General features: G+C 40.8%; 1 pseudogene; it reads right to left on the bottom strand.

The window, feature by feature from the left end:
- Positions 1–16,849: 16,849 nt before the first annotated feature.
- On the bottom strand, positions 16,850–16,947 carry LOC120107565 (small nucleolar RNA R71; annotated as a pseudogene).
- Positions 16,948–20,747: the final 3,800 nt, after the last annotated feature.

The following is a 20,747-nucleotide window of genomic DNA, read 5'->3' as shown; positions in this document are numbered from 1 at the left end:
ACGTCCAATTCTGCAATGAATTTCTTGAACCAGAAGCCTTCCTTAGCAGCTTCAGAGGCGGCGATGTATTCAGCTTCCATAGTAGAATCAGCAATGATCGGTTGTTTAGAACTCTTCCAATTCACCGTACCACCATTGCACAAGAACATATATCCAGATGTTGACTTCCTATCATCGACATCAGTCATAAAGTCTGAATCTGTGTACCCTTATACCTTTAACTTTGATGATCCTCCAAAAACCAAGAATAAATCTTTAGTTCTTCTCAAGTACTTAAGAATATTCTTCACAGCTGTCCAGTGTTCTTCACCTGGATTCGACTGATATCTGCTTGTGACACTCACAGCAAGAGCTATATCAGGTCGTGTACATAGCATGGCATACATGAGGCTCCCTATTGCCGATGCATAGGGAATCTTGCTCATGCGTTGAATCTCTTCAGATGTGTTGGGGCACATTTTCTTGGAGAGATGAATTCCATGCCTAAGGGGTAAAAGACCCCTTTTGGAGTTTTCCATGCTGAACCTTTTCAGCACCTCCTCTATGTACATCTTCTGTGAAAGGCCAAGCATCCTTTTAGATCTATCTCTATAGACCTTTATTCCCAAAATATAGGATGCTTCCCCAAGGTCTTTCATGGAGAATTCTTTTGACAACCAGACCTTGACCGAGGTTAGCATGGGAATATCATTCCCAATTAGGAGAATGTCATCTACGTACAGTACGAGAAAAACGACAGCACTCCCACTAACCTTTTTGTAAACACACGGTTCCTCTTCGTTTTTGATGAAATCAAACGTTTTGATTGCGTTATCGAAACGAGTGTTCCAACTCCGAGATGCTTGCTTTAGTCCATAGATGGACCTTTGCAGCTCGCAGACCTTGTGATCTCCATCACTGGAAGTGAAACCCAAAGGCTGTTCCATATAGATATTTTCATCAAGATATCCATTCAGAAAAGCAGTTTTCACATCCATCTGCCAGATCTCATAATCATGAAATGCTGCAATGGCAAGCAATGTTCGGATGGATTTTAGCATGGCTACAGGTGAAAAGGTCTCCTGATAGTCAATGCCTTCGCGCTGACTATACCCTTTCGCCACAAGCCTTGCCTTATAGGTCTCTACCTCTCCATCCGAACCTATCTTCCTTTTGTAGATCCATTTGCATCCAATAGGTACAATACCTTTTGGTAGATCTACTAAGGTCCAAACTTGGTTGGAATGCATGGAGTCTAACTCTGACTTCATGGCTTCCAGCCATTTCTCGGAATCGATATCAGATATCGCCTCGTTGTAGGTTTTGGGATCCTGTATGTGATCCCTATCTCCCACTAGGAACATTTCCTCGGTATCCTCTTCTAGTATACCTAAGTATCTATCGGGAGGATGGGAGACCCTACTAGATCTACGAGGTGGTCGAGGGACATCGTGTACTGGCTCTGTATGAATGGGTTCAATAGGATCCATGACTCGTTGCTTTTCAGAGACTAGCTCTTCAAGCTCAATTTTCCTCCCACTGCCTCTATCAAGGATAAACTGGTTTTTCAAGAAGATGGCATGACGGCTCACAAACACATTGTGATCCTCCGAGACGTAAAAATTGTATCCTAATGACTCTTTAGGATATCCTATAAAACGAGCACTTATGGTCCTAGCCTCTAACTTGTCTGCCTATAGTCTCTTGACGTGGGCCGGACATCCCCAAATCTTGAGATGACCAAGACTTGGTTTCTTACCATGCCATATCTCATACGGTGTGGTAGGAACTGATTTAGAGGGAACTCTATTTAATAAATAAATCGCTGTGAGTAAGGCATCTCCCCAAAGGAACATAGGTAAATCAGTGAAGCTCATCATGGACCTGACCATATCCAATAGGGTCCGATTCCTCCTCTCTGACACCCCGTTGAGTTGAGGTATACCCGGAGGTGTCCACTGTGAGACTATGCCATTTTCCTTGAGATAGTCCCGGAATTCTCCACTAAGGTATTCTCCTCCTCGATCTGATCGAAGAGCCTTAAGGGGTTTTCCAGTTTGTTTTTCTACTTCATTTCTGAACTCTTTGAACTTTTCAAAAGATTCAGACTTGTGTCTCATAAGATACACATACCCATACCGTGAATAATCATCGGTAAAGGTAATGAAGTACGAATAACGTTCCCTGGCTAGCACATCGAATGGGCCACATACATCTGTATGTACTAGGGTAAGCATTTCAGTGGTCCTCTCCCCATGTCCTACAAAGGGCAATCTAGCCATTTTTCCTTGAAGACAGGACTCGCAAACTGGATATGACTCGGAAGTCAATGAGCCTAAAAGCCCATCTTTATCCATTTTGTTCATCCTATCCTCTCCAATATGGCCAAGTTTGAGGTGCCACAAATATTTTTGGTTTATCTCATCTCTGGATCTTTTGGATCCTTTGGCACTCACTTCTTGCTCGGTAACATTCACAGATACATCCATATGTAAATGATAGAGACTGTCAATCATAAAACCACGTGCAACTATTTTATTTCTGAAATAAATAGAACAGCAGTCTTTGTCAAAAGTAAAAACATGACCTTCCTGTGCTAGACATGAAACAGAAATCAAATTTCTGCTAGCAGCAGGTACATAATAGCAGTCTCTAAGTAATAAACTAAAACCAGACGGTAGTCGCAGATGGTAGGTGCCCACAGCTACAGCAGCAACTTTTGCCCCGTTGCCAACCCGAAGGGTTACCGCACCTTCCGCCAGCCTTCTACTTTCCTTTAGATCCTGCATGGTAGTGCATAGATGAGCACTAGAACCAGAATCTATAACCCAACTAGAAGTAGAAGAAACCGTTAGATTAGTTTCAATTATGAGCAAGTCATACCTTCTGAAGGTGTATCACCTTTCTTGTTTTTCAGGCTCTCGAGGTATGAAGGACAGTTTCTCTTCCAGTGGCCGTCGACATTGCAGTGGAAACATTTTCCTTTGTCATTAGCCTTTTTCTTTTGAACTTCCTTCTTTGGCTTCTTGTCTTTCTTCTGCTTCTTAGCAGGCTTCTTTTTCTTCCAAGTAGACTTTCTCTTGGAACCAGAAGTCAATTCAGCAGCAAAGACATTGCCCCTTGAACTTTTCAAGGCTCCCTCAGCAGTTACCAACATGTTTATCAGTTCAGTCTTAGTGCATTCAATTTTATTCATGTGGTAGTTTACTATAAACTGACCAAATGAATCAGGAAGTGACTGTAGGATCAAATCCACTTGTAATTCCTTGTGCATGTTCATTCCGAGCTTCTCAAGCTCCTCTAGGTCCTTGATCATAGTCAGACCGTGATCATGGACAGACTGTCCTTCGCGCATCTTTTTCTTGAAGAGCCTCTTGGACACTTCAAAACGAGCTGTGCGACTCTGCTCACCATACAACTCTTGCAGGTGTGCCAGTATGTCCCTAGCAGTCTTCATATTTTCATGCTGACATTGGAGTTCATTTGACATGGATGCCATCATATAGCATTTAACTCTAATGTCATCATCCATCCATTTTTGATGCATCTGACGCTGAACATCAGTAGGACGTGTTGGTAGTGTGGGGCTATCAGAATCGAGTATGTAGCCTATTTTCTCACAGTCCAAAATAATTTTGAGGTTTCTTAGCCAGTCCTTGTAATTGGTTCCGGTCAGTCGGTTGGTCTCAAGAATACGGGTCAAAGGGTTTGAAGCTGACATTGTATCTGCAGAGAGTAAAGATTCTAGTTAGACTTTTGTACTTGATCCTAATCTGTTCTAAGGTCTTTTATAACAAATGTAACTCCCACTATTTTCTCGAATCCCTCACACTCCCCTGGTAGGAAAACGAAAATTCCACACGACTAGGGTTTCTAGTAGGTACTGCGGTCCCACCAATTTACATGCCACCTCACCCAACAGTTATTGGTGACACATAGATTGATGAATGTACAACTCTTGTACAATGCTTCTCAAGCATGTTGCAGTACAACTTGGTCTCTAAGCCATGAAAACCTCACCTAACAGTTATTGGTTCCATTTCTTAGTTAAGTCAGACCCACCGTATAACCGTAGGAATAAAGTCGTCATTGGGTCCTCACCTAACAGTTATTGGTGCCCAACCTCACCTTTACCCTACAACATCTCATGTCTATAGAGAGGTCCAGCCTCCCGATGCAACTTGACCACTGTGTCCAGCCGAGACAAATCAACATCAGAAAGACCTTAGCAGCTCTACTACATTGGAAGACCTATTGACTTAATATTGGTTAATCAGGTCTTAGTGTTTGCAACTTGAGCCCTTCATAAGAGGTAATCGAACAATTGGCCAGGTAAGCAGGTGGGAGGCTCCCCTTACTCAGAGAGTAAGGTCCTAATTAAGTAACCACCTTTCATGCTTTCCTAGACACCAATTAGATCAATTAATCTAATATGACTTGCTCAAGTCGGTTCACTCTCGACTTGATTGAGGAGGTTTTTGATATAGGTCTCAATTGGGTTTGCTACATCACATGTAAACCTATCTACCCGACTCTCATTCACATCACATGCAAACGGCACATTACAGGCAGTTATAATCGCAGCAATAATTAAAGCTAAACTTTAAATAGGTGATGATCATGGATTCTAGTTAGGTCGTATTACAAGCACATGCACGTCAATCGATCAACCGGTCTTCAACTCTTGAATTGGTTCCAAGCCTCCTTGATTCGATCCTTGACCAACTCTTGATCCAATCGCCATCAACCGCTTAGAGCACTGTTCATCTCATGCATCATCTTCGACTTGATCGTTGACGTACATCACATCACAGAAATACAACCAGATATAAAATAAAAATAAAAATAAATTACATCTCCCTTTTAGGAGGCACGCAGGCCTCTCAAAACATCAAATAAGATGCATGCAAGCATCTGAAAAATTACATGACATCGCAGATCACATCGCAGGTCATTACATTTGATACCAAAAGGGTTTGAATCCTATGATCATCACCATATGCAACAATTATAATTTTCAAATCTGAAAACTAACTGATTATATCATGACATAGGTTACTGATTATGCTAATCATGATTCTAAACTTTGTAATCTCATTAACAATGCAATTAGAATCATCATCTTATCACATAAAAATCAGCATGCAAAAATCAGCACCCCTGAAAAATCTGCATGCAGAAATTTTCAGCATTCATGATCATTCAATTTTCAGATCTAATAAGCCTTTAGATAATTAATTCTTAACTTAATCTACGAAACCTAGGCTCTGATACCACTGTTGGGAACCCGCCCATGCTGCTGATATTTCAAAAAAAATCAGATGGCAGCGGAAGAGGCATGTGCGGGATCGACGTTCATCGCATGAACGTTGTTTCATGAACCGTTCGTAGTTAGGCAAGAATTAAAAACTTTTAAAACCTTTAGGAAGATCAGATCTTCACCTTGTGCGGGTAGATGATCACCGTAAACTGAAGTTCGTGGTTTAGGATGAAGGTTCGCTTGAAGCCGTTCAAGTGCTCGGCCTCTACGGGTATCCACACGAAGCAGAGGACCGATCAAAGCTTTCTTGTCTTCCCGGGGTGCTAGCTCCCTTGCAAAGACTTCTTTTGATGGCTGATCTCCTCTCTTTCAATCAACCCTTGATTGTGCTTGAGAGGAGGAAGAAGAAGGATGAAGGAGAGGAAGAAGAAGAATCCCCACGCAGCCTTCTTTTCTTCCTTGCGTTGGATGAAGGAAGGGAGGAAGAAGATGCCGCCAAGACACCTCTTGGCTTTTCCTTTTGCTTGCGGCTGAAAACAAGAGGAGAGGAGAGGGGGTGGCCACGACTTGAAGAGGAGAAAGGGGTGCTTCTAGGGCGCCGGCCCTAGTCCCTCTTTTATAAGCATGAAGGGCTCCTACAAGTTAGGAGCCCTTGATCACCTTCCAAGAGGGGCGCAAGCCCCTCTTGTGTTGCCGCCACAAGCCAAGAAAAGGAGGAGGGGCGTGTGCCCCTCCTTCATGGTTGCCCTAATCCTTATTAAGTAAGGATTGGGATGCCCTAATGTGGTCAAGCCCTAATCCAATTAGGCTTAGCCCAAGGGTGAACCAATTTGGATCCAATCTAGGTAAGTCCTAATCCAATTAGAACTTAAATCAATTTTGACTCAATTGAACTCTTCAATCCTAATCCAATTAGGAGTCTTATTGATTTATTAGATTAATAATTAATTGTGACTTAAGAAATCCTAATCCAAATTAGGACATATTTAATTTTAGTCCTAATCCAATTAGGACTCTATTTGAATCCGAAGTCCTAATCCAATTAGGTCTTCTAGAAATCCTATTCCAAGTAGGAATCCAATTTTAATTCAAAAATCTTATTCCAAGTAGGAATCCCAGTCCTACTCCAACTAGGATTCCCAGTTCTAATCCAATTAGGACTCTAGGAATCCTACTCGAAGTAGGACTCTTGTTTCAAGTCCAATTAATTAATTTTCTTTGTTCCTTCTTCAACTTATTATCAATCGAATTGATTACTTGTGATTCCTAATCACGATTCAACCATCGGATCGGTCAATACTTCTAGTGTGTGTGACCCCATAGGTTCTACTCTGACTGGTAGTGAGATATATTATGATCTCTATCATGATATCATTGAAAACTCCTTTCAATGGATTGGAACGATTCCAACTCTACTCATTAGGGTTTATCGATCATCGAGATAATCCCTGTGAGTCCCACCATCCACCAGTGACACCTAGCAGCATGTAGTGGCTATCCAGTAGAATAGAAAGATGAACCTCTAGGTGCAGTTATCATGTGATACAGTCCTACTATCGTGGATCCCTACAGTACGGAGGTCATGGACAACTCGTCAAACCCCATCGTCTGTCATATGTGAAGATTTATTTGAATTAAGTTCGAGAGTGGAAAACTCTTTTTTCACTGTGCATACTGCCCCGGCCGAGGTCTTACAAACTCAGTCTTATAAATCACATAGGATCTCTCCTTATCTATCAAGGTCGATAGATTCCTTATAGGTGCATACCCTACTCCTACAGTGAACTTACTGCAGCCAATCTACACTGCATGGACCCATATGGCTAGAGACCATATATGTGTGCAGTCAAACTACAATAACCTCACTGTGAGTAGCCGAAGCACCGCAGGTCAAAGGACCAGTCACACTACTGCAACATCAAGCAAGTCACTGACGAGTGGATAGACATCCAAGTGACTTCTTGTCTTAGTCACGCTCAGTACCCTTGTTCTCTAACAAGCACCTGCACTATCACTTCAGTGTCCCTACACTGTGGACTCAAGTCTCGTCCATCCAGAAGGAAAGTGATCTGTGCACTGATCGGATCGATTACCGTTCTCGTGATGATCCATTGATCAGGAGCATTTAGAAATTAATCACCAATGATACATGGCTCAAATTCTCAACTCTTGAGAATATGTATCATCATCTTATTAATTTCTTGGACGATTCATAGACACATAAATAATATGAATGGAAAGATGCCTTTTATTTATTCAATAATAAATAGTCAAGTACAAAATTATGTCCCTAGAATTAACAATGTGTCAGCCAGATTGGCTTCTAGGGCATACATCTAACAGGATGTCTTCTCGCAGCTTTCTTGTGTTGCTCGTGACATCGCTCATATTCGAAAATTGGGCTTGAATTAGGCTTCTTACATTGTAAATTTCTTCCCTCAGATGAGCCGTCATCTCGGTCACGGCTGCCAATGATGGAACTAGGGCAGTGGAGGGAGCAATCGCTGGACCTCGGAGCTCCCTCAGTAGGTCGTCCCGAAGATCCCTCACGATCTCCTGTCGCAACTCCCGGAGCTGCTTAGGTGATATCCGGACCTCTAGGTGGTGCAGTGGAGGGTCCGGCTGAAGTAGATGGTGCTGAAGTGGAGGGATAGGGGGAAAAATCGGAGTCATGATCAAGGCTGGGGGAGTGTCGAGTAGTAGGGTCAGAAGGTGTGGAAGAGGATGGTTTCCGAACCCAGACTCTCTCAACCTTATGGAAACCCATCCTGTGTGGAGTCCCCTCACCCATGCGATCGGTGTATCGCAGTGAGCGAGAGGGTTCCCCCTCAGGAATGGGGACCTCTAACTCCCTAAAGATCAAAGTATAGAGCATGCCATAGGGAAGAGTAAGCCTTGGTTTGTCTAGAGGCTCACATAGGTATTTATAGATGAGTTTTGGAAAGTTGATTGGAGTATCCTGAAGAATGTAGAACATTAGAGCTAGGTCCCTCTCAGATACAAAATCAAAACGCCCTGTCTTGGGGAAGAGGATCCTAGATATGATGCTCAAGAGGAGCCGCATTTTAGCTGATAGCTGATTTGCAGACACCTCTTCTAGGGGGGACTGAGGTGGACTCCCTAGTATGGCCGTAAGGGCCTCAGTCCTATCTGCTGGGTGAGAGGGAAACATTCCTACTTGGGGAAGATGGAGGACTTGAGCAATGAAGTCCTCCGAAATAAATATTGGGACACCCGCTACAGTTTTCTGTATCCCACCATGACCCCTAGCTACTGTACCGTAAAATTCCCTAACTAACCCCGGGTAAGTAGGGAGATCTAGGGAACAAAACATTTCTAACCCTTGAGCCCTTAACCTATGCCCTAGGGTAAAGCCTTCCCGGGAGAGGAAGTCAAAGTTGACGTATCTCCCGGTGGAAACCGCCTTCCCGGCGCACGGACGCGAGGGAACCGGCCTCGGTGGGGAAGGAACCGGAGGTTGTGGCCTCACGGGATCATTCCGAGCCTTTGACCGTCGCTCGGTACCGCTCGCGGGTTGGGGCCTTTTCCGGCTCGGGTCAACAACTTTCCGAGGCATCCTAGACCTAAGGAGGGGGAAAGGACACGAGGAACGGAGGGAAACTCGACGGAAATGCCCTAACAAAGGTCAGAGACGAGGTCGGAGACGACTCTAGATTTTTGAACAGTGGCGGCGGTGAATAGAAGTGTCGATTGAACGCTTCGATTTAGGGTTAAAACATCGGATTCCCAACCTCGAGTCGACTCCAGTAAGTCGCGAGTCGACTCGACCTCGAGTCGACTCCAAAATATGCGCGAGTCGACTCCCCCTATGATGCCATCGACCTCGAGTCGACTCCTAACTATGTGCGAGTCGACTCCCCCAAGAGCCGACTCTAAAATGTATCCGAGTCGACTCGAACTCTGGCACGCACCCAAAAATCATGTTATTTTCGTGCCAAACAAGGGATAATCAAAACGTTTGTGATCTGAATTGATGATCATAGATGAGAAACTCTATATTTAACACAAGCTAATCATCAAAATCAAAGAATTAGAAGAGAATATCACTAGGATGGATCAATCACTCCTAATCCTCTCCTAAGTACACAGAATCGCTCTTCACTCAAGGGTTTTGTGAAGATATCAGCTAATTGATCATCAGTGCAAACAAATTGAAGTGTCACATCACCATTTAGTACATGATCTCTTATGAAGTGATGTCTTATCTCAATATGTTTAGTTCTTGAGTGCTGAATTGGATTTTTAGTTAGATTAATGGCACTTGTATTATCACAATTAATGGGAATTTTATCTTGTTTAATGCCATAATCTTCAAGTTGTTGTTTAATCTACAAGATTTGAGCACAACAACTCCCGGCAGCAACATATTCGGCTTCAGCTGTAGATAATGCAATCGAGTTTTGTTTCTTGCTAAACCATGAGATTAAATTTTCTCCTAAGAATTGACATGACCCGCTGGTGCTTTTTCTATCAAGTTTACAACCAGCAAAATCTGAATCTGTATACCTTATTATGTTTAGGCTAGATTCTTTAGAATACCATAAACCTATATTTTTTGTTCCTATTAGGTATTTAAAGATTCTCTTAACTGTAATTAAATGTGATTCCTTAGGATTAGATTGATATCTAGCACACATGCATACACTAAACATGATATCAGGTCTACTTGCAGTGAGATATAATAAAGATCTTATCATACCTCTATACATCTTTTGATCTACTGATTTACCTGATTCATCTTGGTCTAGTTTGCATGATGAGCTCATGGGTGTGCTGATTGACTTGTTTCCTTCCATATCAAACTTCTTAAGCATCTCCTTGATGTATTTAGCTTGATTGATGAAGATCCCTTCTTCAGATTGTTTGATTTGGAGTCCGAGGAAATAGTTCAGCTCTCCCATCATGCTCATTTCAAATTCACTCTGCATCAAGTCAGCAAATTCTTCGCAGAGGCGATTGTTAGTAGCACCGAAAATAATATCATCAACATAAATCTACACTACTAACATTTCTTTGTTTTTCTTCTTTAAAAACAATGTTGTATCTACATTTCCTCTAGAGAACTCATAATCTAGTAGAAATTTGCTAAGTCTTTCATACCATGCTCTAGGTGCTTGTTTCAAACCATAAAGTGTTTTGTTTAATTTATACACATGATTGGGGTATTGATGATTTTCAAAACCAGGAGGTTGTTCTACATACACCTCCTCATTAATATACCCATTCAAAAAGGCACTTTTTACATCCATTTGAAATAATTTGAAATCTTTAGAGCATGCAAATGCTAGTAACAATCTAATTGCCTCAAGTCTAGCTACAGGAGCAAAGGTTTCATCAAAGTCTATACCTTCTTCTTAATTATAGCCCTTTGCTACTAGTCTAGCCTTATTCCTAATTACAATTTCATTTTCATCAAGTTTATTTTTATATATCCATTTGGTACCTATTATTGAATATTCAGAGGGTCGTTCAACTAGGTTCCATACCTTGTTTCTAGTAAATTGGTTTAGTTCTTCTTGCATTGCATTTATCCAATTTACATCCTTTTCAGCTTCTTCTATGTGTTTAGGTTCAAAGTGTGAGACAAATGCTAGATGATTATTTAAGTTCCTAAGAGATGCTCTAGTCCTAACAGGTTGAGATGGATCATCTAAAATTAATTCCTTAGGATGCCCATGAGCATACCTCCAAGCCTTCGTCAGCCCATGATCCACAATTGCCTCTTGGCTTGATGATGCATTTCCAATTAGTTTTTGTTCATCTTCTTGTAATGTCATCTCATCAATCTTTTCTTCAAGAATTTCAGCATCATCATCAAGAACAATTCTCTTGCTAGAAGAGATATCACTAGTATCATCAAAAACAACATGTATAGACTCTTCAATAACAAGGGTTCTTTTATTAAAAACTCTATAGGCTTTACTTGTTGTAGAATACCCCAAAAATATACCCTCATCAGATTTAGAATCAAATTTACCTAAGTTATCCTTCCCATTGTTATGAATGAAACACCTACACCCAAAAATATGAAAATAGTTTACTTTGGGCTTTCTATTTTTCCAAAGTTCATAAGGTATTTTCTTTATAATGGGTCTCAATAAAACTCTATTTAATATATGACATGATGTATTAATGGCTTCTCCCCAAAAATACTTAGGGAGGTTACTTTCACATAGCATGGTTCTAGCCATTTCCTCTAGGGTTCTATTCTTCCTTTCTACAACTCCATTTTGTTGTGGTGTCCTAAGTGCAGAAAAATTATGAGTTATCCCCTTTTTACTACAAAATTTATCAAATAGATGATTTTCAAATTTCGTTCCATGGTCACTTCTAATAGCTATGACTGAAGCATCTCTAGCATTAGTTACTTCCTTATGAAATTTCTTAAATACTGAAAATGCTTGATCTTTATGAGCTAAAAATATGACCCAAGTATATCTAGAAAAATCATCTACAATAACAAGACCATATTTGTTTCCACCTAGACTTGTGGTTCTAGTTGGTCCAAATAGATCCATGTGTAGTAGTTCTAGAGGTCTAGAGGTAGAGACACAATTTATGGATTTAAAGAAGTTCCTTGATTGTTTGCCATATTGACAAGCTTCACAGATTTTATTTTCCTCAAATTTTAGTTTTGGCAAACCTATCACGGAATCTCTTTTAACTAGTTTTGATATTGTATCCATACTTGCATGACCTAACTTACGGTGCCATAACCAACTTGCATCATTATCCTTAGTATCATTAACAACTAAACAGGGGTTATGTTTGGCAAGATCCACAAGATCTACTACGTACACATTGCCACGTCTAATTCCTTTAAATACTAAACTGTTGTCAATTGAGTTGGTTATGATGCATAAAGATGGTTTGAACAGAACATCAAAACCTCTATCACACAATTGACTAATGCTAAGTAGGTTATGCTTAAGACCATCAACATATCGAACATTATCAATAAAGGTTGAAGGGGTGATTTGTACTTTACCTATACCAATGATGTGACCTTGGTTATTGTCTCCAAATATCACAGCACCTCCCTTCTTAGGCTCAAGGGTGAAGAATTGGTCTTTGTCACCCGTCATGTGTCTTGAGCAGCCACTATCCAAGTACCAACAGTTTTTGTCGACCTTGGCTGCAAAACACTCCTACACAAGGAAATCAAACAATTTTAGGTACCCAAGTTTTCTTGGGTCCTTCATGGTTAGTAATGTTGGTTCCTTTTGGAACCCAAACCCTTTTAATTTTTCTTTTAGTTTTTCCTTTTCTATGATCACACACATTAGCTTTATGTCCTATTGTTCCACAGCAAAAACAGGTTATTTTCTTAATTTTGCTTTCTCCTGCTTTTACAAAGAAATTACTAAGGAGCTTTTGCTTATTTTTTGGTTTATACCCTAAACCAGCTCTATTGAACACAGCTCGTTGACTATTAAGTATCATTTCCAATTTTTCAGAGCTATATGTAAACTTTTCTACAAAAGGTTTGTACTTTTCAAGTTCTAGTGCCAACTTTTGTTTTTCTGTTTTTAGTGCATTTAAGTTTTTAGTGAAATTATCTCTAAAAGTTTGTTTATCCTTTTTAAGTTCAGAAATTTTCTTGGTTAGTTTTTCGTTATCTTTAATTAAGGTATTAGTTTTTTGAATTAACATTTGCTTGCTAGTTTTAAGTTCTAAATTTTCTTTAGTGATAAAATCCTTATCCTTAACTAATTTATCGTATTTATGGAGGTGAGATTGATTGGTTAGTTTTAGCTCTTTATTCTTAAGGCTTATTGACTTATATTCATCCATTAATTCATTAAACGCATCATATAATTCATCAAAGGTAAAATCTAAATGCGTTTCAGATGTTACCTCATTTTCGTTTGCCATAAAACATAGGTTGGCCTTTTCTTCTTGTTCCTCATCCGATGATGATGATGATGTATCGGAGTCCGATAGGGTGGAGACGAGGACCTTCTTTTTCTTGTACTTGCTGGCCTTCTTGAGCAAAGGACAGTCTGCTCTGAAGTGTCCCGGCTTCTTACATTCGTAGCATCCGATTCCCTCATTTTTCCTTTCCTTACCTTTATCTTTGTGATAGGTGATGAGAGCACAAAAGTGCGATCTAAATACCCATTAACTTAGCCTAATGCTAGCAAAATAATGATAAATAATAGGTGTTAACATTTGCATGATTAAATATTTTATCCTTAGCACTTATTATAATTTTTATCATTATTTTATATAAATTCATCTTAAAAGAATGCATCTTCCTAACTGCAGAACAGAGCCCAGATTCAGCCATCCACAATGCATCCCGAGCATTTCCACGTTCGCATCCAGTGCGTCCGAATCTAATTCTGCAGCCAGTTTCCGAATTCATAGCATCTTCGCGTGTGATCAGCTCCCACTGTCCGAGCTTCCTGCATCCCATGCATCCATTTGAAGCAACCCGCGTGCAGCCCATCCGCACATCTTCCGAATTCGGGACCCCAGGAACCGTGTTCGTCTTCTCCGCGTGCGAATCTCCCATGCGTCCCAGTTCACAACGAGCCCCAGCTCCAATGCTTAAGACCAGCCGTCCACCTCTTCTCAGCAGTTTGCCCATGAAGCTTCTCCCAGCATGCCACGTCGTCCGCTTCTTCCGCAAGCCATCCACCATGTCCCAGCGCATGTGATCCGCTCATCCCGTTCATCTCACGAATTCGACTCTGCATCCCAGCCAGGATCCGTGATCAGCTTCCTTCACGCGTCCGGAGATCCAGCTCTCAGCCGGGATGTATGCTTCGAACGACCACCCAACCTCCCAACGTCCTGAGATCCCAAGCTTCTGTTATCAGCTCCCAGCGTCCGTGAAGCATCCTCCCACGCGTTCCAGCTCCAGCACATCATCCGAGTCCGATCCTCCTGCAATCCAGCATCCCGTGTCCGTGTGATCTTCCAACGCATCATCCGAATCCTAGCTCTCTCAAGATACCGCGTCCAAGGATCTGCTGTTCAGCTCCTCCGCATCCGATTCTTCCGGATCCACGCATTCATCCTTCCATTCGCGAGCTACCCAACCGTCCGTGATGGTTTTGTGCCTCATCCTCCACGTCTCAAATCCCAGCAAAGAACCAGCTTCTAAGCCCGTGATTTCAGCATCCGTGATCACGCCCCGTCCGCTCATCCCATTGGCCTCACGAGTCACAGCTTCTCCCAGCCGTCCGCGGGCAGCCCATCATCCCGCGATGCATGCGATCGTGATCTTCGGAGTGCGTCCGCAATCTCCCGAGATCCATTCCAACGTCCGTTTCCACCGCGTGCGAGGAGGGGGGGAAATGCTAGCTTAATATACCTCTCGGCTGGGAAGGGTGAAAGGGGGGGGCGCTCATTTGAAAACAAAGAAAAAAAACAGAGGAGGAGAGAAACAGGGGAGGCCCTGTTTCCGAAAATAAAAAGAAAAAAAAGGGGAACAGGAACAGGGGAGATTGTTCATATTGATGGCCGGCTAATCCCTTTGGTCTAGGGTGATGGGAGAACCCTTGACTTGTTACTTTCTTGGAGTAAACTCTAAACTATTGTTCTATTCAATTTAGATCTTTTAATATGTTTTGGTTTCTTGCTTGCCTATGTTGTAGATAGTTCTTTAATGGTTTATCTCTATTGATGCATGGATTACTTTATTATTTGATTTGTCGTAGACATAACCAGCACGACGAATGTTTAGAAATTGAGTTCGTGTGTTCAAACAATATATTCCATGATTAGATCTATCCTACATTTGAACTTTTAAATCAGAAACCGTAGAGTTTATATCTTGAATGTATTATTGTCAAGGGGGATTCCGGATCCCTAACCATCTCTTTATTATCGAACTTAATCTATTAATTAGTTTCTCTAAACTTCAAAACATCATCTTAATCAACAAATTTATTCAACTGAAAATTACATCTAAAAATTACGCTAATAATCTATAGATCGTTCCCTGAGGATTCGACCTCGGACTTCCGAGAATTTACTACTTGTGCGATTCTCCTGCACTTGGGAGAACAATTTTATTTTTGCATCAAGTTTTTGGCGCCGTTGCCGGGGAACGGCTGATTTATTAGTATAATTTTTAGATTTAATTAGTACTTTAGTAGTTAGTCTTTTTCTTTCGAAAAAAAAAAATCTTTACTGCTGCTTTTTTATTCCCTGCACAGTCTGCATCAAACTCTGATATCGAAGAAATTAACCGTCTGATTGAACTCAAATTTGGTCGTCAGGTGCAGGACCTATGTTTCTTTCATCTGAACGGTCTGATTGACATACTAAAACTTTTAAGACTATCAGATTAATACGAAAACTTGCTGCTGTCTGTTTTGAATTTTCTGCATTTAATTGTTTTAGATCAGAATTTTATTGTTATCATATCTCATTAACCCTTGTTGCTAATTGAAAATTTAAAAAAAAAATAAATAATTTGCTTGATCACCTATTCAATGAAATTTAATTTCATGTCATAAATATTTTAAAAAAAAATCTCTTGATTGTTGCATATAGTATATGGCATCAGCATAAAATACTCTAAGGGCTGAACCCATTTAAAAAGATAAGGTCGGGATTTCATCACTCGTCCTTAGCCCAAAAATCACCCCATTGCATAAATATCCTAAGCTTAACTAAAATCAACTAGACGTTGGCCCCTAAGGACATTCGAGCTCAATAGGATGAAGACCACCGCAAGTTGCACCAATTTTGCTCTGTGGCTTAGTTGATGTCTAGGCAAGCTTTGTCCCTATAAGGGAGACAGTTCATCTGTTCGAGGCAAGTGGATTTTAAGTGGGACCTTTGCGAACGCATCGTGACCCCTCCACTTACCTGGGAGCTTACCTGGTCAACTCGGTTCATTAGACCGGATTGGAGGCTTAGGTGCCCTCTTCAAACCAGTTAGGAGCTGTTTAGAAATTTAAGAAAAATATTAGAAATTGAGGTGTAATGTTTAGTTGCATGTTTGATTGTGAATAGATTTTTGTTTTAGGATGTAGTTTTAGGATATCTTTAGTTGGTACTTATATTTATATTTATTTAAAAAAAATAATTAAATTTTGTATGCTAGGTTGGGATAGGGACGACACCGGTCGATTAAGTCGTACAACTTTAGATCATCCCTTAGGACACACCCTTGAAATTCCTTCGCAGTATCTCACACCTTGTGAGATGGCAAATTTTCCTGATGATGTAGGAAGTCACCATGGTGATGAAGGTAGACCCCCAGTTATGACACTTCGACAATACTTACATCCCACTAGGACTAGTCAACCTTCATGCATGATTATTCCTGAAAATGTAGGACACTTTGAAATCAAACCAGGAGTAATTCAATTGCTGCCCAAGTATCATGGGATGGAATCCGAGAACCCTTATCTTCATATTAAGGATTTTGAGGAAATTAGCATCACATTTAGAGTGCCAAATGTATCGGAAGATGTCCTTAAATTGACCTTGTTTCCTTTTTCCTTAAAGGATAAAGCCAAAACATGGCTGAACTCCTTGAGACCTAGATCGCTAGGAACATGGCATGATATGCAAAGAGAATTCTTGAAAAAATACTTTCCCGCACAAAGGACTAACTTTTTGAAAAGGCACATTAGTAATTTCCAACAAAAAGACCATGAAACATTTTATGAATGCTGCGAGAGATTTAAAGATTTGCTCCTCTCTTGTCCTCATCATGGGTTTGAAAACATGGAGAACCATTAGTTTCTTTTACGAAGGGTTGTCTCCACAGTTGAAACAATTTATAGAGACTATGTGCAACGGTCTATTTCTGGAAAAGCAACCCGATGAGGCATGGGACTATTTAGACTCTCTCGTAGAGATTGCACAATTATGGGATACAGGGGATAGAGTGAATAAACCTTTGCCTAAGCCTACTAGCATTCCACACGGGGGCCTTTACAACCTTAATACTCAGGATGATATTCAAGCTAAAATGGCAGCCCTTACTAGGAAGGTAGAGGAAATTGAACTTAGAAAGATTGAACCCATCAAGACAGTAGAACATAACAGCGAGTGTTGTAGGATTTGCGAGATGCCTGGCCATCTCATCACTGATTGCCCCACAATACCCGCATTCAAGGAAGTCTTGCATGATCAGGCCAATGTTATGAATACCTATCAAAAATCTTTCAATAATCCTTTTTCGGATACTTACAACCCCGGATGGAAGAACCATCCAAATTTCAGGTGGAGGAATGACCAACCTCAACAAGTATATAACCCAACTCCTCCACCTCCGCAACCTCATTATGCACACGCACCCCCTCAAAAATCCAGTCTCGAAGAAACTTTGCAATCTTTCATGCAAGGCCAAGCTAAAATCAATGATGAATTAAGAAATCAACTGACAACGCTGACCACTGCTTTAAGTGCTCAAGAGAAAGGTAAGCTACCAGCTCAACCACAACCTAATCCTCAAGTCTATGGCGGTAGCAATGCATCATCTTCAACTTTGCATAAAGAACAAGCGAAGAGTATAATAACTTTGCGAAGTGGTAAGGTTATTGACCGACCAATCCCGGAACAAACTCAAGTCATACCTGATTTTGACCCTCCCAAGACAAAAGAAAAAGATAATGAAGAAACTGAAGCACCAACATCTACTGAAAAAATTGAATGTCCTTTTCCTGCACCATTTCCACAAAGATTAAAGCCCTTGCAAAAGCTTGAACCAAACTCTGAAATTCTTGAGCTTTTTAAGCAAGTAAAAATCAATGTACCTCTTCTTGATGCAATCAAACAAGTGCCTTCCTATGCAAAATTTTTAAAAGATTTGTGCACTGTCAAGCGTCGTTTAAATGTCAAGAAGAAGGCATTTCTGGCTGAAAATGTGAGTGCAATTTTACAGCATAACATTCTTCCTAAATATAAGGATCCAGGTTGCCCAACTATCTCGTGCATCATTGGCAATTTTAGGATTGAGCGAGCATTGCTAGATTTAGGAGCGAGTGTGAACTTGTTGCCATATACGGTATATGAGCAACTCGGTTTGGGTGAGTTGAAGCCAACAACTGTGACCTTACAATTAGCTGACAGGTCAGTGAAAGTCCCTAGAGGGATTATCGAAGATGTGTTGGTCCAAGTAGACAAGTTCTATTTTCCTGTGGATTTTATCGTACTGGACACACATCCAGCTTCCAATTCACCATCTCAGATTCCGATCATCTTAGGACGTGCATTCCTTATAACTTCTAATGTATTGATCAATTGTAGGAATGGTGTCATGAAGCTTTCTTTTGGCAATATGACTTTGGAACTGAACGTCTTTAGTATAGGTAAACAACCCAGTGATCATGAAGAAAGTAAAGAAGTTGAATGGGTTGAAACCATTGCGGAAGAATATTTGTTAAAAGAAATATTTACTGAATCGGCCGACAATGGTTTGATAGATTGGTGTTCTGAAGGTACTGCTAATGATGTGGTCCCATCTGGTTTAGATAATTCGGATGTTATGATGGTCAATGGGTGGAGACCGCGAATAGAGGAATTTGAACAGTTGCCACCTCGAAAAGCAAAGATAGTACCATCCCATGAACAAACACCTAAGCTCGAGTTGAAACCTTTACCGAAGGAACTCAAGTATGCCTTTCTTGGATCCGATGACACATTTTCTATAATCATCTCATCTGATCTGAATCATGCCCAAGAAAGAAAATTACTTGGTGTTCTAAAGAATCATAAGGGAGCTTTAGGATGGTCTATTGCCGACTTGAAGGGGATTAGCCCTTTAATTTGCACGCACCGGATATATTTGGAGGACAATGCCAAAACCACAAGGCAAATGCAACGCAGGTTGAATCCTACGATGAGAGATGTGGTTAAAGCAGAAGTCCTCAAGTTGCTTGACGTGGGTATTATCTACCCAATTTTCGATAGCAAGTGGGTGAGTCCTACTCAAGTCGTGCCCAAGAAAGCAGGTCTGACGGTAGTAAAAAATGATCAGGGTGAACTAGTTCCAACTCGTGTTCCGACGAGTTGGCGCATATGTGTTGACTACCGAAAATTGAATTTGGTTACTAGGAAAGATCACTTTTCCCTACCCTTCCTAGACCAAGTTTTGGAAAGAGTTGCAGGACACAAATTCTATTGTTTTCTCGATGGCTATTCCGGGTACTACCAAATCGAAATTTCACCTGAGGATCAAGAGAAGACTACCTTCACTTGTCCTTTTGGCACATTCGCTTTCCGTCGGATGCCATTCGGGTTGTGTAATGCACCTGCAACATTCCAAAGGTGTATGCTTAGCATTTTTGAAGAAATGAACGAGAAATTTTTAGAAGTATTTATGGATGATTTCTCTATTTTTGGCGATTCTTTTGATGATTGTTTATTACATTTACAAGCAGTCTTAGCTCGATGCATGGAAAAGAATCTGATACTAAATTGGGAGAAATGCCACTTTATGGTGCCAAAGGAAATTGTCCTAGGACATATTATTTCATCGAAGGGCATGGAAGTTGATAGAGCCAAGATTGACTTAATCGCCAAGCTACCTGCACCCAAAACGGTTAGAGATGTTAGATCATTTTTGGGTCACGCAGGATTTTATAGGAGGTTCATCAAGGACTTTAGTGTCATAGCCCGACCATTATGTAACCTCCTATCCCTTGATACACCGTTCAATTGGACTGAAACATGTCAAGAGGCATTCGAAAAATTGAAGGCTATGCTTAGCACTGCACCCATCGTGCGACCACCTGATTGGTCATTACCTTTTGAGATCATGTGCGATGCTAGTGACTATGCGATAGGAGTTGTCCTAGGACAACGCAAGGATAATAAGCCATATGTCATCTACTATGCAAGCAAAACCTTAAATGATGCTCAAATGAATTACACCACCACCGAGAAGGAATTGCTTGCAGTAGTATTTGCATTAGACAAATTTCGCTCTTATATCCTTGGTGCTCCTATTGTTATCTTTACAGATCATGCAGCGCTAAAATATTTATTGGATAAGAAAGATGCCAAACCACGCTTAATACGATGGATACTTCTACTCCAGGAATTTGACATCACTATCAAAGATAAAAAGGGAGTAGAGAATGTGGTTGCTGACCATTTATCACGGCTAGTTGTTCATGATTTGGTGCCACAGTTGCCCATCAAGGACTCGTTCCCTGAAGAGCAATTGTTTACACTTTCTACTATGCCATGGTATGCTGATATTGTAAACTTTCTTGTCACGAACCGGATGCCGGGGCATTGGGGATCGAATGATAAGAATAATTTCTTGCGTGAAGTAAGGAGTTATTATTATGATGCCCCTTATTTGTTCAAGTATTGCAATGATCAAATCTTTAGAAGATGCATTCCGAATCATGAGATACAAAGTGTACTCTCTTTCTGTCATGCCAATGCTTGCGAAGGACACTTTGCATCTAAGAAAACGGCAGCTAAAGTGTTGCAATGTGGTTTTTATTGGCCTACACTATTTAAAGATGCCCACGAGTTCTGTAGGACATGTGACCCATGTCAA

This window comes from Phoenix dactylifera, chromosome 2, assembly GCF_051530095.1.
Source record: "Phoenix dactylifera cultivar Ajwa chromosome 2, Ajwa_hap1_PhDact_Kaust_v1.1, whole genome shotgun sequence".
Classification (NCBI taxonomy): Eukaryota; Viridiplantae; Streptophyta; class Magnoliopsida; order Arecales; family Arecaceae; genus Phoenix; species Phoenix dactylifera.
Note: the sequence above shows the minus strand (reverse complement) of the source record. Positions and strands in the feature narration are given on the sequence as shown.